The 21,856-nt window shown below is 41.1% G+C and overlaps 1 protein-coding gene across 1 annotated transcript in view; it reads left to right on the top strand.

The window, feature by feature from the left end:
- Nucleotides 1-9,868: 9,868 nt before the first annotated feature.
- The window catches only part of SORCS3 (sortilin related VPS10 domain containing receptor 3), a 742,043-nt gene continuing 730,055 nt past the window's right edge, over nucleotides 9,869-21,856 (top strand). The window contains exon 1 of the mRNA XM_079900511.1: nucleotides 9,869-10,053. The gene's annotated coding sequence lies outside the window, so the exon portion shown is untranslated. The remainder of the gene's footprint in view (nucleotides 10,054-21,856) is intronic.

The raw sequence follows: 21,856 nt of genomic DNA, 5'->3' as shown, positions 1-21,856 counted from the left end.
CAGGGAAGCCCTGTTAAACATTTTTTTCATGTGCTTTCTGTCATTCATATGTGAACTGTCTTCAGATCTTTTGACCATTAAAAAAAATCTTTTTATTAGGTTGTAAACGTTCTTTGTGCCTTCTGGATACAAAACCTTTGTCAGATATATATGCATTGCAAATATTTCCACTTGGCTTCTGGCTTACCTTTTCATTTTCTTAATAGTGTATTTTGAAGATGAGACCTTTTAAATTTTACTGAGGTCCAATTTATCCTTATTTTTCTTATGTACTTTGTACTTTTCTTGTCCTAAGTAATTTTTGCCTACTCTGAAATAGTAATGATTTTATATCTGTTTTCATCTAGAAGTTTTATTATCGTTTTAGTTTTTATGTTATATTTATGGTCCATTTAGAGTTAATTTTATGTGTGGTGTGAGGTTAGAGTAGAGGTTCATTTTTGTTCCATATGGATATCCAGTTGTTCAGCACCATTTGCTGAAAAGACTGTCATTTTCCAGTGAATTACCTTGGCATATTTATAGAAAATCAGTGGACTTTATTTGAACAGTTCTATTTATGGACTTTGTTCTGTTCTGTAACTCTTTACCTATCTATTTTGATGACAATAACTTTGTCTTGAAATTTAATGGTACAAGGTCTTCAACTTTTTTCTTCTTCTATAGAAATCTTTTAATTATTCTAGGTTTTATCCATATTTATATACAGCTTAGAATCAACTTATCAATTTCTACAAAAAAGCCTGCTGGAAATTTGGTTGGGATTGCACTGAATCTAGAGATCAATTTGGGAAGAACTGTCATTTTGACAAAATTGAGGTTTTTAATCCATGAACATGGCACATATCCCCATTTATTTAGATTTAAAAATTTTTTCTCAGCAACATTTTATAGTTTTCAGTGTACAGATATTGCACATATTCTGTTAAATTTTTGCCTAAGTATTTTGCAATTTCTGATGTTATTGTAAATGGTATTTTACCTCTTATTTTCCGTTTGTTATTAGTATATGGAAATACAACTGATTTTTGTATATTTTGTATCTGATGACGTTGCTAAATTCATTTATTTTACAGTTTTTTGGAATTACTTAGGATTTTCTGTAAACATAAACATGTTTTCTACAAATAAAGACAGTTTTTCTTTGTTTCCAATCAGTATGCTTTTTATTATTTGTTTGTTTCTTTGTTCATAATCACCATACTTGCACTGGCTAGGACTTCAAATAATTGTTAAAGTGGTGCTTTGTTCTTGACGTTAGGAGGAAGGTTTGAGTCTTTCATCATGAGGTATGATGTTAGTGGCAGGATTTTCATAGTTGCCTTTTATTAGGTTGAGGAAATTCCCCTCTATTGTCTGTTTACTAAGTTTTTAATCATGCATAGATACTGTTTCATCAATGCCTTTTCTGCATGTATTGAGTTAATATTTTTTTCTCATTTGTTTTGTTAACATGGTGAATTACCTTGCTTTTCAAATGTTCAACCAACTTTGTATTCTTTGTATAGACCCCACTTGGTCATTTTTATACATATTATCATTATTATATGTTGTTGAATTAGATTTGCTAACTTTCTGTTAATGACTTTTACAGCTATATTCATCAGGGTTATTGGTCTGTAGTTTTCTTATAATATCTTTGTCTGGTTTTGGTTTCAAGGTTTTGCTGGCCTCACAAACTGAACTGGGAAATGATCCTTCTCCACTATTTCCTGAAATACTTTGTGTAGGATTGGTATTATTTCTTCCTTAAATACATGATATAATTTTCCATTAAAGTTACCTGAAATTACAATTTTTCTTGTGGGAAGGTTTTAAATAGATATAGGGTTATTTGAATTTTATGTTTCATCTTGTATTTTGGGTTTTTTTTAAAATTTATTTATTTTTTTATACAGAAGGTTCTTATTAGTTATCCATTTTATGCATATTAGTGTATATGTCAATCCCAATCTCCCAATTCATCACACCACCACCAACCCTCCTTCCACTTTCCCCCCTTGTGTCCCTACGTTTGTTCTCTACATCTGTGTCTCAATTTCTGCCCTGCAAACCGGTTCACCTGTACCATTTTTCTAGGTTCCACATATATGCGTTAATATACGATATTTGTTTTTCTCTTTCTGACTGACTTCACTCTGTATGACAGTTTCTAGGTTCATCCACGTCTCTACAAATGACCTAATTTCATTGCTTTTTATGGCTGAGTAATATCCTATTGTATATATACCACAACTTCTTTATCCATTCGTCTGTCGATGGGCATTTAGGGTGCTTCCATGACCTGTCTATTGTAAATAGTGCTGCAATGAACATTGGGGTGCACGTGTCTTTTTTTTTTTTTTTTTGCGGAACGTGGGCCTCTCACTGCTGTGGCCTCTCCCGCTGCGGAACACAGGCTCCGGATGCGCAGGCCCAGGAGTCACAGCCCACGGGCCCAGCCGCTCCGTGACATGTGGGACCCTCCCGGACCGGGGCATGAACCCGCGACCCCTGCACTGGCAGGCGGACTCTCAACCACTGCACCACCAGGAAGCCCGCATGTGTCTTTTTTAATTATGGTTTTCTCTGGGTATATGCTCAGTAGTGGGATTGCTGGGTCATATGGTAATTCTATTTTTAGTTTTTTAAGGAACCTCCATATTGTTCTCCATAGTGGCTGTTTCAATTTACATTCCCACCAGCAGTGCAAGAGAATTCCCTTTTCTTCACACCCTCTCCAGCATTTGTTGTTTGTGATTTTCTGATGATACCCATTCTAACCGGTGTGAGGTGATATCTCATTGTAGTTTTGATTTGCATTTCTCTAATGATTAGTGATGTTGAGCATTCTTTCATGTGTTTGTTGGCAATCTGTATATCTTCTTTGGAGAAATGTCTATTTAGGTCTTCTGCCCATTTTTGGATTGGGTTGTTTGTTTCTTTACTACTGAGCTGCATGAGCTGTTTATATATTTTGGAGATTAATCCTTTGTCCGTTGATTCATTTGCAAATATTTTCTCCCATTCTGAGGGTTGTCTTTTCGTCTTGTTTATGGTTTACTTTGCTGTGCAAAAGCTTTTAAGTTTCATTAGGTCCCATTTGTTTATTTTTGTTTTTATTTCCATTACTCTAGGAGGTGGATCAAAAAATATCTTGCTGTGATTTATGTCAAAGAGTGTTCTTCCTATGTTTTCCTGTAAGAGTTTTATAGTGTCCGGTCTTACATTTAGGTCTTTAATCCATTTTTAGTTTATTTTTGTGTATGGTGTTAGGGAGTGTTCTAATTTCGTTCTTTTACATGTAGCTGTTCAGCTTTCCCAGCACTACTTATTGAAGAGACTGTCTTTTCTCCATTGTATATCCTTGCCTCCTTTGTCATAGATTAGTTGACCATAGGTGCATGGGTTTATCTCTGGGCTTTCTATCCTGTTGCTTTGATCTATATTTCTGTTTTGTGCCAGTACCATATTGTCTTGATTACTGTAGCTTTGTAGTATAGTCTGAAGTCAGGGAGTCTGACTCCTCCAGCTCCGTTTTTTTCCCTCAAGACTGCTTTGTCTATTCAGGGTCTTTTGTGTCTCCATACAAATTTTAAGATTTTTGTTCTAGTTCTGTAAAAAAATGCCATTGGTAATTTGATAGGGATTGCATTGAATCTGTAGATTGCTTTGGGTAGTATATTCATTTTCACAATATTGATTCTTCCAATCCAAGAACATGGTATATCTCTCCATCTGTTGGTATCATCTTTAATTTCTTTCATCAGTGTCTTCTAGTTTTCTGCATATGGGTCTTTTGGCTCCTTAGGTAGGTTTATTTCTAGGTATTTTATTCTTTTTGTTGCAGTGGTAAATGGGAGTGTTTGCTTAATTTCTCTTTCAGATTTTTCATCATTAGTGTATAGGAATGCAAGAGATTTCTGTGCATTAATTTTGTATCCTGTAACTTTACCAAATTCATTGATTAGCTCCAGTAGTTTTCTGTTGGCATGTATAGGATTCTCTGTGTATAGTATCATGTCATCTGCAAACAGTGACAGTTTTACTTTTTCTTTTCCAATTTGTATTCCTTTTATTTCTTTTTCTTCTCTGATTGCCGTGGCTAGGACTTCCAAGACTATGTTGAATAATAGTGGTGAGAGTGGACATCCTTGTCTTGTTCCCGATCTTAGAGGAAATGCTTTCAGTTTTTCACCATTGAGAATGATGTTTGCCATCGGTTTGTCATATATGGCCTTTATTATGTTGAGGTAGGTTCCCTCTATGCCCACTTCCTGAAGAGTTTTTATCATAAATATGTGTTGAATTTTGTCCAAAGCTTTTTCTGCATTTATTGAGATGATCATATGGTTTTTATTCTTCAGTTTGTTAATATGATGTATCACATTGATTGATTTGTGTATATTGAAGAATCCTTGCATCCCTGGGATAAATCCCATTTGATCATGGTGTATGATCCTTTTAATGTGTTGTTGGATTCTGTTTGCTAGTATTTTGTTGAGGATTTTTGCATCTATATTCATCAGTGATATTGGTCTGTAATTTTCTTTTTTTGTAGTATATTTGTCTGGTTTTGGTATCAGGGTCATGGTGGCCTTGTTGAACGAGTTTGGGAGTGTTCCTTCCTCTGCAATATTTTGGAAGAGTTTGAGAAGGATGGGTGTTAGCGCTTCTCTAAATGTTTGATAGAATTCACCTGTGAAGCCATCTGTTTCTGGACTTTTTTTGTTGGAAGATTTTTAATCACAGTTTCAATTTCATTACTTGTGATTGGTCTATTCATATTTTCTATTTCTTCCTGGTTCAGTTGTGGAAGGTTATACCCTTCTAAGAATTTGTCCATTTCTTCCATGTTGTCCATTTTATTGTTATAGACTTGCTTGTAGTAGTCTCTTAGGATGCTTTGTATTTGTGCAGTGTCTGTTGTAACTTCTCCTTTTTCATTTCTAATTTTATTGATTTGAGTCCCCTCCCTATTTATTTTGATGAGTCTGGCTAATGGTTTATTAATTTTGGTTTATCTTCTCAGAGAACCAGCTTTTAGTTTTATTGATCTTTGCTATTGTTTTCTTTGTTTCTATTTCATTTATTTCTGCTCTGATCTTTATGATTTCTTTCCTTCTGCTAACTTTGGGTTTTGTTTGTTCTTCTTTCTCTAGTTCCTTTAGGTGTAAGGTTAGGTTGTTTATTTGAGATTTTTCTTGTTTCTTGAGGTAGGCTTGTATAGCTATAAAGTTCCCTCTTAGAACTGCTTTTACTGCATCCCATAGGTTTTGGATCCTCGTGTTTTCATTGTCATTTGTCTCTAGGTATGTTTTGATTTCCTCTTTGATTTCTTCAGTGATCTCTTGGTTATTTAATAATGTATTGTTTAGCCTCCATGTGTTTGTGTTTTTTACAGTTTTTTTCCCTGTAATTGATTTCTAATCTCATAGCGTTGTGGTCAGAAAAGATGCTTGGTATGATTTCAATTTTCTTAAATTTACTGAGGCTTGATTTGTGCCCCAAGATGTGACCTATCCTGGAGAATGTTCTGTGCACACTTGAGAAGAAAGTGTAATCTGCTGTTTTTGGATGGAATGTACCATAAATATCAATTAAATCTATCTGGTCTATTGTGTCATTTAAAGCTTATGTTTCCTTATTAATTTTCTGTTTGGAAGATCTGTCCATTGGTGTAAGTGAGGTGTTAACGTCCCCCAGTATTATTGTGTTACTGTGGATTTCCTCTTTTATAGCTGTTAGCACTTGCCTTATGTATTGAGGTGCCCCTATGTTGGATACATATTTATTTATTTATTTATTTATTATTATATATTTTTTTCAGATCATGTCATCCCTGTAGTTTTTGGGTTTTATTTTGCTAAAACATATATAAAATATAACTTTTCATTTAAACCATTTTAAGTGTACAAATCAGTGGCATTAATTACATTTCCAATGTTGTGCAACCATCACTCCTATCTATATCTAAAACTATTTCATCAATTAAAGCAGAAACTCTGTACCCATTAAGCAATAACTCCCCATTTCCCTCCTTCCCCCCATCCCTGGTAACCCCCAATCTACCATCCAGCTCTACTAACTTGTCTATTTTAGAATATTTTATATTTGTGGAATCATACAATATTGTCCTTTTGTGTCTGGCTTATTGCATTTAGCATGATGTTTTGAAAAGTCATCCATGTTGTTAGCATGCTTCAGAGCTTCATTTTATGGATGAATAATATTCAATAGTATGCATATACTACATTTCGTTTACACATTCATCTCTTGGTAGGAACTTGAATTGTTTCCACCTTTTACCTGTTGTGAATAATGCTGCAATGAACATTCATGAACAAGTATATGTTTGTGTCCTTGTTTTCTTTTTTTTTCATCATTATTGGAGTACAATTGCTTTACAATGGTGTGTTAGTTTCTGCTTTATAACAAAGTGAATCAGTTATACATATACATATGTTCCCATATCTCTTCCCCCTTGCGTCTCCCTCCCTCCCACCCTCCCCATCCCACCCCTCTAGGTGGTCACAAAGCACCAAGCTGATCTCCCTGCACTATGCGGCTGCTTCCCACTAGCTATCTATTTTATGTTTGGTAGTGTATATATGTCCATGCCACTCCCTCATTTTGTCACAGCTTACCCTTTCCCCTCCCCATATCCTCAAGTCCATTCTCTAGTAGGTCTGTGTCTTTATTCCCATCTTACCCGTAGGTTCTTCATGACATTATTTTTTCTTAGATTCCATATATATGTGTTAGTATATGGTATTTGTCTTTCTCTTTCTGACTTACTTCACTTTGTATGACAGACTCTAGGTCCATCCACCTCACTACAAATAACTCAATTTCGTTTCTATTTATGGCTGAGTAATATTCCATTGTATATATGTGCCACATCTTCTTTATCCATTCATCCAATGATGGACACTTAGGTTGCTTCCATCTCCTGGCTATTGTGAATAGAGCTGCAATGAACATTTTGGTACATGACTCTTTTTGAATTATGGTTTTCTCAGGGTTTTCATTTTGGATGATCTGTCCATTGGTGAAAGTGGGGTGTTAAAGTCCCCTACTATGAATGTGTTACTGTCGATTTCCCCTTTTATGGCTGTTAGTATTTGCTTTATGTATTGAGGTGCTCCTATGTTGGGTGCATAAATATTTACAATTGTTATATCTTCTTCTTGGATCGATCCCTTGATCATTATGTAGTGTCCTTCTTTGTCTCTTCTTAAAGTCTTTATTTTAAAGTCTATTTTGTCTGATATGAGAATTGCTACTCCAGCTTTCTTTTGGTTTCCATTTGCATGGAATATCTTTTTCCATCCCCTTACTTTCAGTCTCTATGTGTCTCTAGGTCTGAAGTGGGTCTCTTGTAGACAGCATATATATGGGTCTTGTTTTTGTATCCATTCAGCCAATCTGTGTCTTTTGGTGGGAGCATTTAGTCCATTTACTTTTAAGGTAATTATCGATATGTATGTTCCTATTCCCATTTTCTTAATTGTTTTGGGTTCTTTATTATAGGTCTTTTCCTTCTCTTGTGTTTCTTGCCTAGAGAAGTTCCTTTAGCATTTGTTGTAATGCTGGTTTTGTGGTGCTGAACTCTCTCAGCTTTTGCTTGTCTGTAAAGGTTTTTATTTCTCCATCAAATCTGAATGAGATTCTTGCTGGGTAGAGTAATCTTGGTTGCAGGTTTTTCTCCTTCATCACTTTAAATATGTCCTGCCAGTCCCTTCTGGCTTGCAGAGTTTCTGCTGAAAGGTTAGCCGTTAACCTTATGGGGATTCCCTTGTGTGTTATTTGTTGTTTTTCCCTTGCTGCTTTTAATATGTTTTCTTTGTATTTAATTTTTGACAGTTTGATTAATATGTGTCTTGGCCTATTTCTCCTTGGATTTATCCTGTATGGGACTCTCTGTGCTTCCTGGACTTGATTAACTATTTCCTTTCCCATATTAGGGAAGTTTTCAACTATAATCTCTTCAAATATTTTCTCAGTCCCTTTCTTTTTCTCTTCTTCTTCTGGAACCCCTATAATTCGAATGTTGGTTCGTTTAATGTTGTCCCAGAGGTTTCTGAGACTATCCTCAGTTCTTTTTATTCTTTTTTCTTTATTCTGCTCTGCAGTAGTTATTTCCACTATTTTATCTTCCAGGTCACTTATCCATTCTTCTGCCTCAGTTATTCTGCTATTGATCCCATCTAGAGTATTTTTAATTTCATTTATTGTGTTGTTCATCATTGCTTGTTTCATCTTTAGTTCTTCTAGATCCTTGTTAAATGTTTCTTGCATTTTGTCTATTCTATTTCCAAGATTTTGGATCATCTTTACTATCATTATTCTGAATTCTTTTTCAGGTAGACTGCCTATTTCCTCTTCATTTGTTAGGTCTAGTGGGTTTTTATCTTGCTCCTTCATCTGCTGTGTGTTTTTCTGTCTTCTCATTTTGCTTATCTTACTGTGTTTGGGGTCTCCTTTTTGCAGGCTGCAGGTTCGTAGTTCCCGTTATATTTGGTGTCTGTCCCCAGTGGCTAAGGTTGGTTCAGTGGGTTGTGTAGGCTTCCTGGTAGAGGGGACTAGTGCCTGTGTTCTGGTGGATGAGAATGGATCTTGTCTTTCTGGTGGGCGGGTCCACGTCTGTTGGTGTGTTTTGGGGTGTCTAGGACTTATTATGATTTTAGGCAGCCCTTCTGCTAATGGGTGGGGTTGTGTTCCTGTCTTGCTAGTTGTTTGGCATAGGGTGTCCAGCACTGTAGCTTGCTGGTCGTTGAGTGAAGCTGGCTGCTGGTGTTGAGATGGAGATCTCTGGGAGATTTTCGCCATTTGATATTATGTGGAGCTGGGAGGTGTCTTGTGGACCAGTGTCCTGAAGTTGGCTCTCCCACCTCAGAGGCACAGCACTGACTCCTGGCTGCAGCACCAAGAGCCTTTCATCCACAAGGCTCAGAATAAAAAGGAGAAAAAGTAGAAAGAAAGAATTAGTAGAAGTAGAAAGAAAGAAAGGAGGGAGGGAGGGAGGAAGGAAGGAGGGAAGGAAGGAAAAATAGAAAGAAAGAAGATAAAGTAAAATAAAATAAGATAAAATAAAGTTATTAAAATAAAAAATAATTATTAAGAAAAAAATTAAATAAAAACGGATGGATAGAACCCTACGAGTAATGGTGGAAGCAAACCTATACAGACAAAATCTCACACAGAAGCATACACATACTCACAAAAAGAGGAAAAGGGGGAAAAAGTCATAAATCTTGCTCTCGAAGTCCACCTCCTCAATTTGGGATGATTCGTTGTCTATTCAGGTATTCCACAGATGCAGGTACATCAAATTGATTGTGGAGCTTTAATTCGCTGCTACTGAGGCTGCTGGGAGAGATTTCCCTTTCTCTTCTTTGTTCTCACAGCTCCTAGGGGCTCAGCTTTGGATTTGGCCCCGCCTCTGCGTGTAGGTCGCCTGAGGGCGTCTGTTCTTCACTCAGACAGGATGGGGTTAAAGGAGCGGCTGATTCGCGGGCTCTGGCTCACTCAGGCCGCGGGGGGGGGGGGGGGGGGGGGGGGGGGGGGAGGGGCACGGAGTGCGGGGCGAGCCTGCGGCGTCAGAGGCGGCGTGACTTTGCACCAGCCTGAGGCGCGCTGTGCGTTTTCCCGGGGAAGTTGTCCCTGGATCACAGGACCCTGGCAGTGGCGGGCTGCACAGGCTCCCGGGAGGGGAGGTGTGGATAGTGACCTGTGCTCGTACACAGGCTTCTCGGTGGCGGCAGCAACAGCCTTAGCGTCTTATGCCCGTCTCTGGGGTCCGCGCTTTTAGCCGCGGCTGGCTCGCGCCCGTCTCTGGAGCTCCTTTAAGCAGCGCTCTTAATCCCCTCTCCTGGCGCACCAGGAAACAAAGAGAGAAGAAAAAGTCTCTTGCCTCTTCGACAGGTCCAGCCTTTTTTCCGGACTCCCTCCCAGCTAGCCGTGGCGCACTAACCCCTGCAGGCTGTGTTCACGCCGCCAACCCCAGTCCTCTCCTGCGCTCCGACCGACCGAAGCCCGAGCCTCAGCTCCCAGCCCCGCCCGCCCCAGCAGGTGAGCAGACAAGCCTCTCGGCCTGGTGAGTGCCGGTCGGCACCGATCCTCTGTGCGGGAATCTCTCCGCTTTGCCCTCTGCACCCCTGTTGCTGTGCTTTCCTTCGCAGCTCCGAAGCTTTCCCCCTCCGCCTCCTGCAGTCTCCGCCCGTGAAGGGGCTTCCTAGTGAGTGCAAACCTTTCCTCGTTCACAGCTCCCTCCCACTGGTGCAGGTCCCGGCCCTATCCTTTTGTCTCTGTTTATTCTTTTTTCTTTTGCCCTACCCAGGTACGTGGGGACTTTCTTGCCTTTTGGGAGGTCTGAGGTCTTTTGCCAGTATTCAGTATTCAGTGTTCTGTAGGAGTTGTTCCACGTGTAGATGTATTTCTGGTGTATCTGTGGGGAGGAAGGTGATCTCCGCATCTTACTCTTCCGCCATCTTCCCGGAAGCCCCTGCTGCTTTCTTTTCTGTTTTCTGGTATATAATATTTCTGATTATGAGTCTGCAAATATTCTTATCTTTGTTCACCTGAATATAATTTGTGTTTTACTTTACAAAATTTGTCTTTAGAACTGATTTTGGGGATTTTATTATGATACTTTGGTGTGATTTTTTTTTTTAATGTTTATCCTGCTTGGGAGTCTTTGAGATTTGGGGGTATATAGGCTTATAGTTTCCATAAAATTTGGAAAAAAAATTGACCAGTATTTTTTCAAAATTTTTTGTGTACTCTCTTTCTGGGATTTCTATTACTTTCATGTTGGACAGTTTGATAGTATCTTACAGGCACTGATTTCTCTTAATTTTCAGTCTTTTTTTGTTTTGTGATTCTTTGAAATGGAAACTTTGGATAGTTTCTATTGCTATGTCTTAAAGTTTCACTAATATTTCCTTGTGCAGTGTTTACTCTGTGGTTAACCCCCATTCAGTAAATTTCTTATTTCAGGTATTATATTTTGCACCTTTAAAAGTTTCATTTGGTTGCTTTTGTATCTTCTATCTCTCTCCTCTTTATGTTCATGGATTCTTTACATACATGAGCTGTTTTTGTTTTTACCATAGCTGTTTTGAAATTCCTATCTACTAATTACATCATCTCTGTAATTTATAGCTATTTCTACTGACTGAACTTTCTTCTGGTTTGGGTCACATTTTCCTGCATCTTTAAAAATCTGGTAATTTTCTATTGGATGTTAGATATTGTGAGTATCACACTGTTGAGTGTCTAGGTTTTGTTGTCTTCCTTTAATGAGTGTGCAGGTTTGTTTTGGTAGATAGTTAAATTCCTTGTGAATTACCTTAGAGTCTTATTCAAAAATTTTTAAAAATTTAAGCTGATTTTTAGACTTACAGAAAAGGTGCAAGAACAGTACAAAGAGTTCATTGACAGGCTTCACCCAGATGAACCAACTGCTATCATTTTGCTACATTGGCCTTATTCATTTATCTTTTGTTTTCTGAACCCATTTAAGAGTAAATTGTAGAGATGATGCTTCTTTACTCCTAAATGCTTCAGAGTGTATTTCCTAAAGACAAGGAACCCGGTTACATAACTCTAATAAAATCAACCTCAGAAAATTAGCACTCTATAATAGTATTTTCTAATCAGAGACTTTATTGAGATTTTACACCTTATCCCATTTATGTTCTTTATAGAAAATGAAAATCCAATACCATATCTTACATTCAGTTGTTGTATATCTTTAGACCCTTTACATATGGAATGGATCATGAGTCTTTCTTTGTATTTCATGGCACTGAAGGTTATTTTTTAAACTCAATTTGATTTTTTTCAGTGTTTTCTTGTGGTTACATTTAGATCATACAATTTTGGCAGAAATATCACAGAGATGATGCTGAGTTCTTCTCCCGGCGTCATACCAGGAGATAGATGGTCATTCCCCTTCTGATTATAAGTTTAATATTTTGCTTAAGGTGGTATTGCCATGTTTCTCCACTGTAAATTTATTCCCCAGCCCATTGAAACTAATAAATATCTAGTAGGTAAATAATTTGAGACTATGTCAAAATTCTTTCCTCCTTAAACTTTACCCACTAGTTTTAGCACTAATGATGATTCTTTCCTGAATCAACAGCAGCTATTATATTTTGCCAAATGGTGATTTTCTTATTCTGTCATTCCTTCTCCATTTATTAACTGGCTTTTTACTGGAAGAAAGAATGTTTCCTCCCTCCCTCGTCCTCCTATGAGGACGATCCCATAGAGTAGGACAGACCAATGATGCAGGAGAGATCTAATAAAACTTGCTGAAACAGCACATTCTTGAGAAAGTGAGGAGATGAGATCCAGAACTCAAGAAGAGAGGTTGACATTCTATAAAAGTGGGGACACTTCTCACCTCTTAATGGGAGGGAAGTGAAGATAGGCAAAGCTCGAAGTAGATTTCTAAATTTGTTGGTGGGGAGATTATGGCTTCTACATTCTCAGTTATTTATGAAACAAGCCATGAGTTAAAATTAGAAGGCAAGGGGTGAGAAAGGCTGGTAAAAAGGGAGCATACTCACACTAGGAGACTTGCCAGTCCATTACAGTAGAAAGGGAAGGTTCAAGGGAGATGAGAGTGTTTGCAGGGAAACAATAGTAACTGTAGGCCATGAAATCTAAGCCACATAAGGTGGGGAAGGAAGAAAAGAGATGAATAGTGACAAAGTAGCAGAGTCTAAGTTCTGAAGGGCTCAGTGATGTTGGAAAACTGTGGCATTGGTTACTCTAGAGCATATTATCTGGAAGAATAGGAAGCAGAATATTCAAAATCAAGATTTCAAGACCATAAATAATTGGAATAATTAATTGTAAGTGGAATATTGGATGGTGACTTGAGGTGGAAGGGAGAAAACGTTGTGGGAAGTGAGGATCTCAAGGAACAAGAGCCCAGCACATTGTGTGGGTCATCCACACAGTTGCTGACATCATGAGAAGCAATGAGAGGAGTAGGTAGGCTTGCAAAAGACACAATGAGGGGCTTCTCTGGTGGCGCAGTGGTTGAGAGTCCGCCTGCCGATGCAGGGGACGCGGGTTCGTGCCCTGGTCCAGGAAGATCCCACATGCTGCGGAGTGGCTGGGCCCGTGAGCCATGTCCGCTGAGAAGAGAAGGTTTTAGAGAAGTGAATTCCAGCTTGTGTTCTGTGGTTTGGATCGGCTGGCAGAGGTGTTTCATTTGGCTTACATGATATTTAAAATTATTTTCTGATTTGGTTGTCAACTTTCAAAAACTGGAAAATTTCAAATACAAATCCAGATTTCATGCTTCACTTGGAAATTTGAGAGCTCTGGCAGCATTGGATCTTCATTGATCTATGACAAAGCCGCATGGTGCCAAGTCATTGCTTGTCCCCTTGGATGAGCTGCTCTCTGGTTCCCCAGAGTCCCACATAGCCTACCTACTGTGACTTTTGACTACTGTAGCTGTTTGAGCCCAACACTCTTGCTGGGAGGGATAAAATTGCTCTCTCTAGCTATTTGAGGGGTTGCTAAGTTAGAAGGGGAGTTGCTGTATTCCAGGTTGTAAGGGATAACCTCCAGCAAATGGAAGGCAGAATGATCTACACATGTTTGCAGTCTGTCAGTCCAACAGGTTGCCTCAAATACCGTGACCTTCTTTACATCTGAAGTGTTAAAGCAAAGTGGGGAAGATCATGTATTGGGCTATCAGAGAATGTGTGCACTGGAGAAAGCTCAGAGCAAACACGTTGGAAGAAGCACTCCCAACTCAAATATTATGAGACTCTGTTTTCCTGAAGAATTCATAAACTTGATGGAATGGTAATTCTACTCAAAGAAGTAATCATACTTTATGACTGATTACACAGAAACACACATGAAAGCTCCAAATTAAGAAAACATGGGAAGCAAAGACTACAGTGCCTGACCTCAAGTATGCAAGCTACTGGGGATGGTGAGAAGTGGACAGAGATGTAGGGAGAAAATTGGGTGATGGGAGAAGGTAACTGGACCACCAGCAGCTTGTGTTTTGTATTAGATGGAGAGCGAGAGGGGTAAGGGCAGTGGGGGAATGATCCAGGGAAAGGAGCAGCGTATGCTTATTACTAGGCAAACGGCATGCCTGGGTTTTGTTTTCGGCTTGAACAGCCTGGGCTTGAAATGAAAGCCAGGTGTAGTATAAATCATTTGTATAATCTCATCTAAACACAGCCTGCGAAAGATGGTTTCTCAGGTTTTTTGTTGTGGGATCATAATGTAGACTGAGGGCAGTGGGGTTTTTAGTTTAGGTGGTTAAATCCTCAAGTGCTAGCTGTCTAGTTTGTTACCATCAGAGATTGTTCAGCTCTGCCCTGAGTTGCAGGGTCCACTTTGGCCGCCCTCCTGGTGTTACCCATATTTGTGTTGTTACAGACAATTGAGTGGTTTGGTCTAAGGCTGTTTATGATCACAGATGTGAAGATTTGCCTGAGGATGCCTTTGGCCTCTCTGACTCTTTTCATCCATGAGGAGGCCTGGGGAAATCATTCAGAAATTAATTTGGGACATTGTGTTACCAAATCAAGACAGGTAGAGCACACCCGTCCATAAGGTGGGCTATTACCCTAACAGTGATGGAGACATTAATCTCCTTGGCATCAGTGATGTTTGCAACGAGAAAGGAATGCTTGTAGCACCTAATTATTCTCCCTGTATTAATTAACATGTCAAATGGCAGTTTTGTTCACACCTTGTTGATTTTGCTAAGGAAGAAGGAAAAGAACAATTTTGTGCAGTTCTCTGAAGATTTGGAACAGGAGTCTTGGCTCTTGTCCTTACCAGGTTTTAGGATCAAATAAGAAAAGGAGAGAACGATTCCACTTGTGCTTGGTAGCTTAATAGGAAAACAAAGTTAATGACTTTTATCTTATTTTGGCTCAGATGCCTACCTGAGATATGATTTGAAATGAGTTTCCTATTCTCACCTCCCCTTGTTGAAGACCTGGAGATTTATCAATATCTCACAACAGCAAAGAACACTGCTCAGTACAGTTTGACACCGGCACTGCCTTGTTCTCCAAAGAGCCGTCACACATCTTTTTAACTTCTATAGATTTAAACAGGATTTATCCTTCATAAACCCAAGCGTGTATCCAAAGCCTCTTGTTATTGTTAAGAACAACAACAAAAAGCTGTACTCTCAAAAAGCCAGTTTTGTTTTCTGTAAACCTCTAAAGAAAGATTTGTACTTTACTCAGTCTGGGCATTAGAAGAAATAAACCCGGTTTGGCCAGCGCCCCTCCCAGAAACAGCATCTGAGAAAAGGCCCTGGGGCCCTGTAACTTTCCAAGCACTAATAGGAAGGACTCGGCAAAGTAGGGAGAGTCAATTTGTCACCGCTTCTTCTTTTTTAAAGTAGGCAGCAACTTACGTTTATGTTTGTCTTTCTGGAACATTGGTGTGTCATTGCTGTTATTTAGTCAAAGACGTTTTTACTATTTCCTTATGAGATTTATAACCACAGGGTTTATTTCCCTACTGATGTTTAGTGTTACATTTTAGAATTATGCCCACCTCACGCTTCAGGAAATTTCCTCTGAAGAGGTTGTATTTAAGCCAGAAATGGCCAGGTTTGTCCAGAACCCACTGCTCAGCCACTACTTTCTATGCAGTAGAAGGATTCTTGAAGTTAAATTGATTTTACACTTTCGGAGTTAACTGTACCTTCTATTTTCCTTTTTCTCACTTGGCATTCCTTTCCATTGCCTGCATATTAATATAGTTGATGCAGAAAATGTGGTACCCGAGCATTGCACAAGCTTATCACACATGTGATGCTTACAAATGGGCATTGTACCTGCAGACACACTTGGGGCATTGCTGAGAAGGACACATGGGGTCAAGGAAGGAAGTATGGGATGGAGTCCAGATAGACTTGGGTTAAACTCTGGTTCTTCCAGTTACTAGTTTTATTAATTGATTTCCTACCTTCTAAAATGTGTAGGATTGTTGTAAAAGGACTACTTGAAATAATATATATAAATCATAGGAGATGAATAGGAAATGTTAGCTTATTTGTGATTGATAGCTGTTTTTCTTTGGAAATATATCAGATTCAGGGTCCATGTGAATCTTATGAAGCTTGGTGTTCAGTCATTTAACAGTTTCCCATCTGAGAAGCATCAACATCCTCTAGAAATTGTATTCCTTATTCGATCGGTAATCCTACCTCCTCTAACTTGAGTCTGGGTATAAAAGTTTAAAATACTTTTGACTGACATATGTGTGTATTTCCATATCTGTGTGACAAAGGACTCCATGAAAAGTACTGTCCTATACCCAGGCACTTTGATCCTCTTTGAAATATTACGGTCTAAGTTTAAGCTATTTCAAAGGTCTAATAATTTCCACTTTTATTCCCAACGTAGAAATAACTCTTTATGCAGCCCCCAGCCCCAGCTGGAACATTTCTGCCGCTGTTCCCGGGAAGGACACATCCCTTTCATACTCAGTGTGGACAGTCACTGATGGTATCAGGAGACCACCCCCTCATGTGGATGATAGACTATGTACTGGCTTTTACTTAGCTGCTAATGAGCAATGGCCCTGTGGCTGGCACAAATGTGGCCAGCCACGACAGGGCTATTGTGAGAAGGCAAAAACGCTTTTATCCTCCAGGGCCTTGGATGCCGCCTTCAGGTTCTGCTAAGAAGAAACTGACTGTTGGGCCAGCATCTCACGAGCAGCCCAAGACTCAGGAAAGACGTGATAGGCTAGCGTGGTTGAGCAGCACTATTATTATTGAAAGACATAGCTATTGTCTTTCAACAGGATGGTCCACCTGTTCTCTCTTTAATAGCAAAGTTGACTTGGGAAACCAGTTTAAGTCCCCAAAATGTTGCTTGGTATGTATAAAATCAGAGTAATGAGATTGAGAGGTTTCTATCATGATTTTTTTCCTTTTTAAAATTACACAAGCAATACATTTTTATTACAGAAAGATTAGAAAACGTGATATAAAGAAAAAAAGAGCCACACACACCATTTAGAGATAACCATTGTTAATATTTTGATGCATAACCTTCCATGCATTTTGTTTTTTTCGCCGCGTTGGCTCTTCATTGCTGCACACGGGCTTTCTCTAGTTGTGGCGAGAGGGGGCTACTCTTTGTTGCAGTGTTCAGGCTTCTCATTGTGTTGGCTTCTCTTGTTGTGGAGCACGGGCTCTAGGTGCGCGGGCTCTAGAGCACAGGCTCAGTAGTTGTGGCGCACAGGCTTAGTTGCTCAGCGGTATGTGGGATCTTCCTGGACCAGGGCTTGAAACTGTGTCCCCTGCATTGGCAGGCAGATTCTTAACCACCGCACCACCAGGGACGTCCCTTCCATACATTTTTTTGTTTGTTTGTTTGTTTGTTTTTTGCGGTACGCGGGCCTCTCTCTGTTGTGGTCTCTCCCGTTGCGGAGCACAGGCTCCAGATGCGCAGGCTTAGTGGCCATGGCTCACGGGCCCAGCCGCTCCGCGGCATGTGGGATCTTCCCGGACCGGGGCACGAACCCGTGTCCCCTGCATCAGCAGACGGACTCTCAACCACTGCGCCACCAGGGAAGCCCCATTTTTTTTTTAACATCTTTATTGGAGTATAATTGCTTTACAATGGTGTGTCAGTTTCTGCTTTATAACAAAGTGAATCAGTTATACATATACGTATGTCCCCATATCTCTTCCCTCTTGCGTCTCCCTCCCTCCCACCCTCCCTATCTCACCCCTCTAGGTGGTCACAAAGCACGGAGCTGATCTCCCTGTGCGATGCGGCTGCTTCCCACTAGCTAGCTATTTTACATTTGGTAGTGTATATATGTCCATGCCATTCTCTCACTTTCTCCCAGCTTACCCTTCCCCCTCCCCATATCCTCAAGTCCGTTCTCTAGTAGGTCTGCATCTTTATTCCTGTCTTGCCTCTAGGTTCTTCATGACCATTTTAAAAAATTTTTTAGATTCCATATCTATGTGTTAGCATACGGTATTTGTTTTTCTCTTTCTGACTTACTTCACTCCGTATGACAGACTCTAGGTCCAGCCCCCTCACTACAAATAACTCAATTTCATTCCTTTTTATGGCTGAGTAATATTCCATTGTATATATGTACCACATCTTCTTTATCCATTCATCTGCTGATGCCTTCCATACATTTTTATGCCTCCTTATTGAGACTTGTAGACTCTGGGGCTTGATGATAATTCATTCTTTTAGAAACTTAAGGTCCTACAAGAGTAATTGTATTCAGATTTTAGTGTGAGCAGGGGCAAGAAGGGGAAGATCCTGTTCCTGTAAAACCAGCTCTTTGGCCAGATACATGGATGGATAGATAGATGCACAGGTGGATGAAAGGGTGGATGTGTTGCAGGAAGGGGGACCCCTCCAGGGCCTGAGAGTGGGCTCTTGATAACACTCAGAAGTGAATTGTCCGAGGAGACACACATACTGACAAAGCAAGAGACTTTATTGGGAAGGGGTGCTCAGGTGGAGAGCAGCAGGGTAAAGGAACCCAGGAGAACCGCTCTTCCACGAGGCTCGCAGTCTCAGGTTTTATGGTTATGAGGTTAGTTTCCGGGTTGTCTCTGGTCAATCATCTTGCTTGGCCCGTGTTTGGTCTGACTTGGGGTCTTTCCTGGTGGCACACACATCTCTCAGCCAAGACGGATTCCAGTGAGAAAGATTCTGGGAGGTTGTAGGACATATGGACTGGCATCTCCTTCCTCCTTCTGGCCTCTCCCGAATTCTCCTGGTTAGTTTTCGGTGGCAGCACCATGTTCCTTATCGGAACCTCTTGTTGCGAGACAACTTACGCAAGTGGCTATCATCATGCCTGGCCTAGGCGGGCGGTTTCTGTCAACGTTTCCCTAACAGGTGGGTGGATGGATGGGTGGAAGAAAGGAGAGATGGTTAGATTAATGGATTATTTGGAATGAAGACACCTTAATTTACCCAGTAGAGTGCATTTTGAATTTGGATAACTTTCTTTGGGTGGGCGGGATTTTGTTTGCCAGCATCCTGTCCTTGGGGGAACCCCCTACTCAATGTGCTATGGTTAACTGTTAAAGATGCTGTATGTATGCCCTCTCTCTAGATACTATAGCCACATATGACCCAGTCTGAGCAAATCATATTCTTGCAACCCCTTAGATACAGCGATTGGTCCAGGGGTGGGCATGTGATCCAAACTGTGATAATCAGAGTTATTCCTGGAATCTAGGAGAAAACATCTCTTTATACTGAGGTAGCTCAATGGGGAAGATGGACAACAGGGGCAGCCTGATGTCTTCTTGCTGGCCATGTGGCAGAGAGCTTGTCTGAGAGCAGGGACCAGCAGTGCAGAGATAGACATAGGGAGAGAGGAAGAGGGGGAGAGGTTAAGGGAGAGGGAGAAGGACACAGACACACACACACAGACACACACGCACACACAAAGGTAGGTGAGAACATCCTCTCACCAATGAGTTGACACTGTTTGAGCCCTTGGACCCAGACAACTTTAAAATTCCCAGTTATGTTAGCCAACTAAACTTTTCACTTTGGCGTAAGCTAGTTTAAGCTTGTTTTTGGTCAAATATAACCAAAAGTCATAACTACTTCTCCAGCTCCTCGGGGACAGGGGCCCTGTCTCACCTAGTCTCTAAACACACAGCCTAACTTACTCTCTTCTTTTTTTATGCTGGGGGGGGGGGTAACTTTTCTTCATTTCATTCTGCCTGGAAGAGCTTCCAGCTCTGCATTCACTGTGGTGAAGGGCCTGTATCCTCCTGGGAAAAAAGGAGTGCAGAGCACCCTTTAGGCGACCAACATAAGGTGGAGCCCATGACTCCTCTGACAGCCAATGGGGTCAGACGCGTAGGGCAGGCCCGGTTTTGATTAATATGCCTATAAAATGGAATTCTGGGACTGACCTCCATTCAACTCAAGCAACACAAAGATAATTGACCTTTGGAAACTGCCTTTGGCAGTCTTTTATTATTTTTATAGGAAAGTCCTGCAAACTAATTACATCTCACAATGGGCCTTTTATGGTGCTATTAGTTTAGTGCAGATTTCAGAGAAATTAGTCCCCGGGGAGCCTGAAATTCTAGGGAAAAAGCTCTCCATGGACTTATTTGACTTTTGGATTAGCAGGAAAGATGGATTGGTGGCCTGATATTCTCTATAGTAACTTCTGGCATTTTGAGCCATCTGACGAAGGTACCACGTTCCCATATGGGCCCCTGGTGTCCACCTCAAGCAAAAGGAAAAATATAAATTTAAAAAAGGACAAGCTGGCTCTTTTAAGACTTCAGTCTACAAATCAAAGAGGGTTTATTCCTCCCTCAGTCTGAGGTTAAAGAAGAATGGGGTGAGAAAATTGAAACAGCACTTCTGTTTAAAGGTCTGGGTTTTCCCGAATATGAAATTACAGATGTCTGTCTCAGATTCTCGTGTTGGCTTCTGCACCTGTCACCCTGACCATAATTATTTGTAGAGTGACAGTTCTGGGGCCACTGTCACAGGGTCAGGCTGTAGGTCTGGGCTGCAAGAGAGGAGGTATCATCTCAGCAAAATCACCCTGCCCCCAAGCCAGGGATCAAGTGCTTGGCTACCCATGCCCTGCGGAGTAGAGTGGGGGAAGGAGAGAAGCTAGATGGTGACAAGGAGACCAAGGCTTGGCAGGGCGCCCTTCCATTTCCTGATTTCTGGCCCCAGCTCACCCTTAGGACACGGAAGGGGCCGCAGAGCAGGTCCACGCGGGGCAGAGTGCCTGAGTGACTCGTGCACCAGAGCTGCTTCCCCATCAGCCCAATCTTGACCCTTGAAGCCCCCAGCCCTGCCTGTGCTTGTGTCATGTGGTCGCCAGCCAGGCTGCACTGGGAGCTCACAGTGCTCTGTGCCCTTTCTGTCCTGAGGACTTGCACTGTGTCCTTACACTTCTTTTCCTTTCAGTTGCTGTTTGCTCTGGCTCTGACCTTGTTGGTACTTGCTCACACGTCCCGGGCATACCTAGCCAGGGCTTTCTTCTGCAAGCACCTGTGACTATCTGCTTGGGGGCTTCCTCTAGTTGTAGGAGGAGTGTGCTTAGCCTGAGCAGGTGGGGGGGGGGGCTGACATGCTTGGAGTTATCTCCCGTGGGACCAACCGTCAACTATTCATGTGAAGGTGCTGATGGGCTAATACCCCAGTCCCCTAACCCCTAGGGTGGGACAGCTCCGAGGTTTGTTCCGCATGGTCTCCAGGAGTTCCCTGTGCAATTTAGCCCCAATTGCCCCCAGTGGTAAACTTCCTATTAACAGGCCCTGTATTCACTTCCTTCTTCTTCTGCCTCAGTTTCCCAGCCCCTACTACTACTTCTGAGTCGCCTCCCAGAGCCTTGTCTCAGAGCCCGCTTGGGGGCTGGCAACCTAAGCCAGATCTCTTTCCTATCTTGGCCCCGAGTCTCTCATTGTGGGTCTGAGATCCGAGGTGGCTTGTCCTGTGCTGTTGTAGGCTCTTCTTGCTCTCTTCCTTACCTTAAACTCATAGGACTTCTCAGGGCGTATCTGTTTCGGGATCCTCTGAGCAATGACTTAGACCCTCCCCAGGCCCATGTGGCTGCTATTCCTCTGGTTTTGGCCCAGTCCTTGAGTGGAAGAAATGGAGTCTCATTTTGAAGGGAGAAGAAAGCAAGCAAGCAAGGAAGGAAGGAAGGAAGGAGGGAAGGAAGGAGGGAAGGAGGGAGGGAGGGAGAGAAAGCCTCCCTCTTGAGGGAGGGCAGGAGAGGGTAGTGAAAGGACCACGCCTCGGGCACGATACGTACGGATGTGTGTCTAGAGAAGGAGCAGAGCCCCGAGGAGCTGTGCCCACCACCCACGGGGGCT

Source organism: Stenella coeruleoalba, assembly GCF_951394435.1.
Source record: "Stenella coeruleoalba genome assembly, chromosome: 16".
Taxonomy (NCBI): domain Eukaryota; kingdom Metazoa; phylum Chordata; class Mammalia; order Artiodactyla; family Delphinidae; genus Stenella; species Stenella coeruleoalba.
Note: the sequence above shows the minus strand (reverse complement) of the source record. Positions and strands in the feature narration are given on the sequence as shown.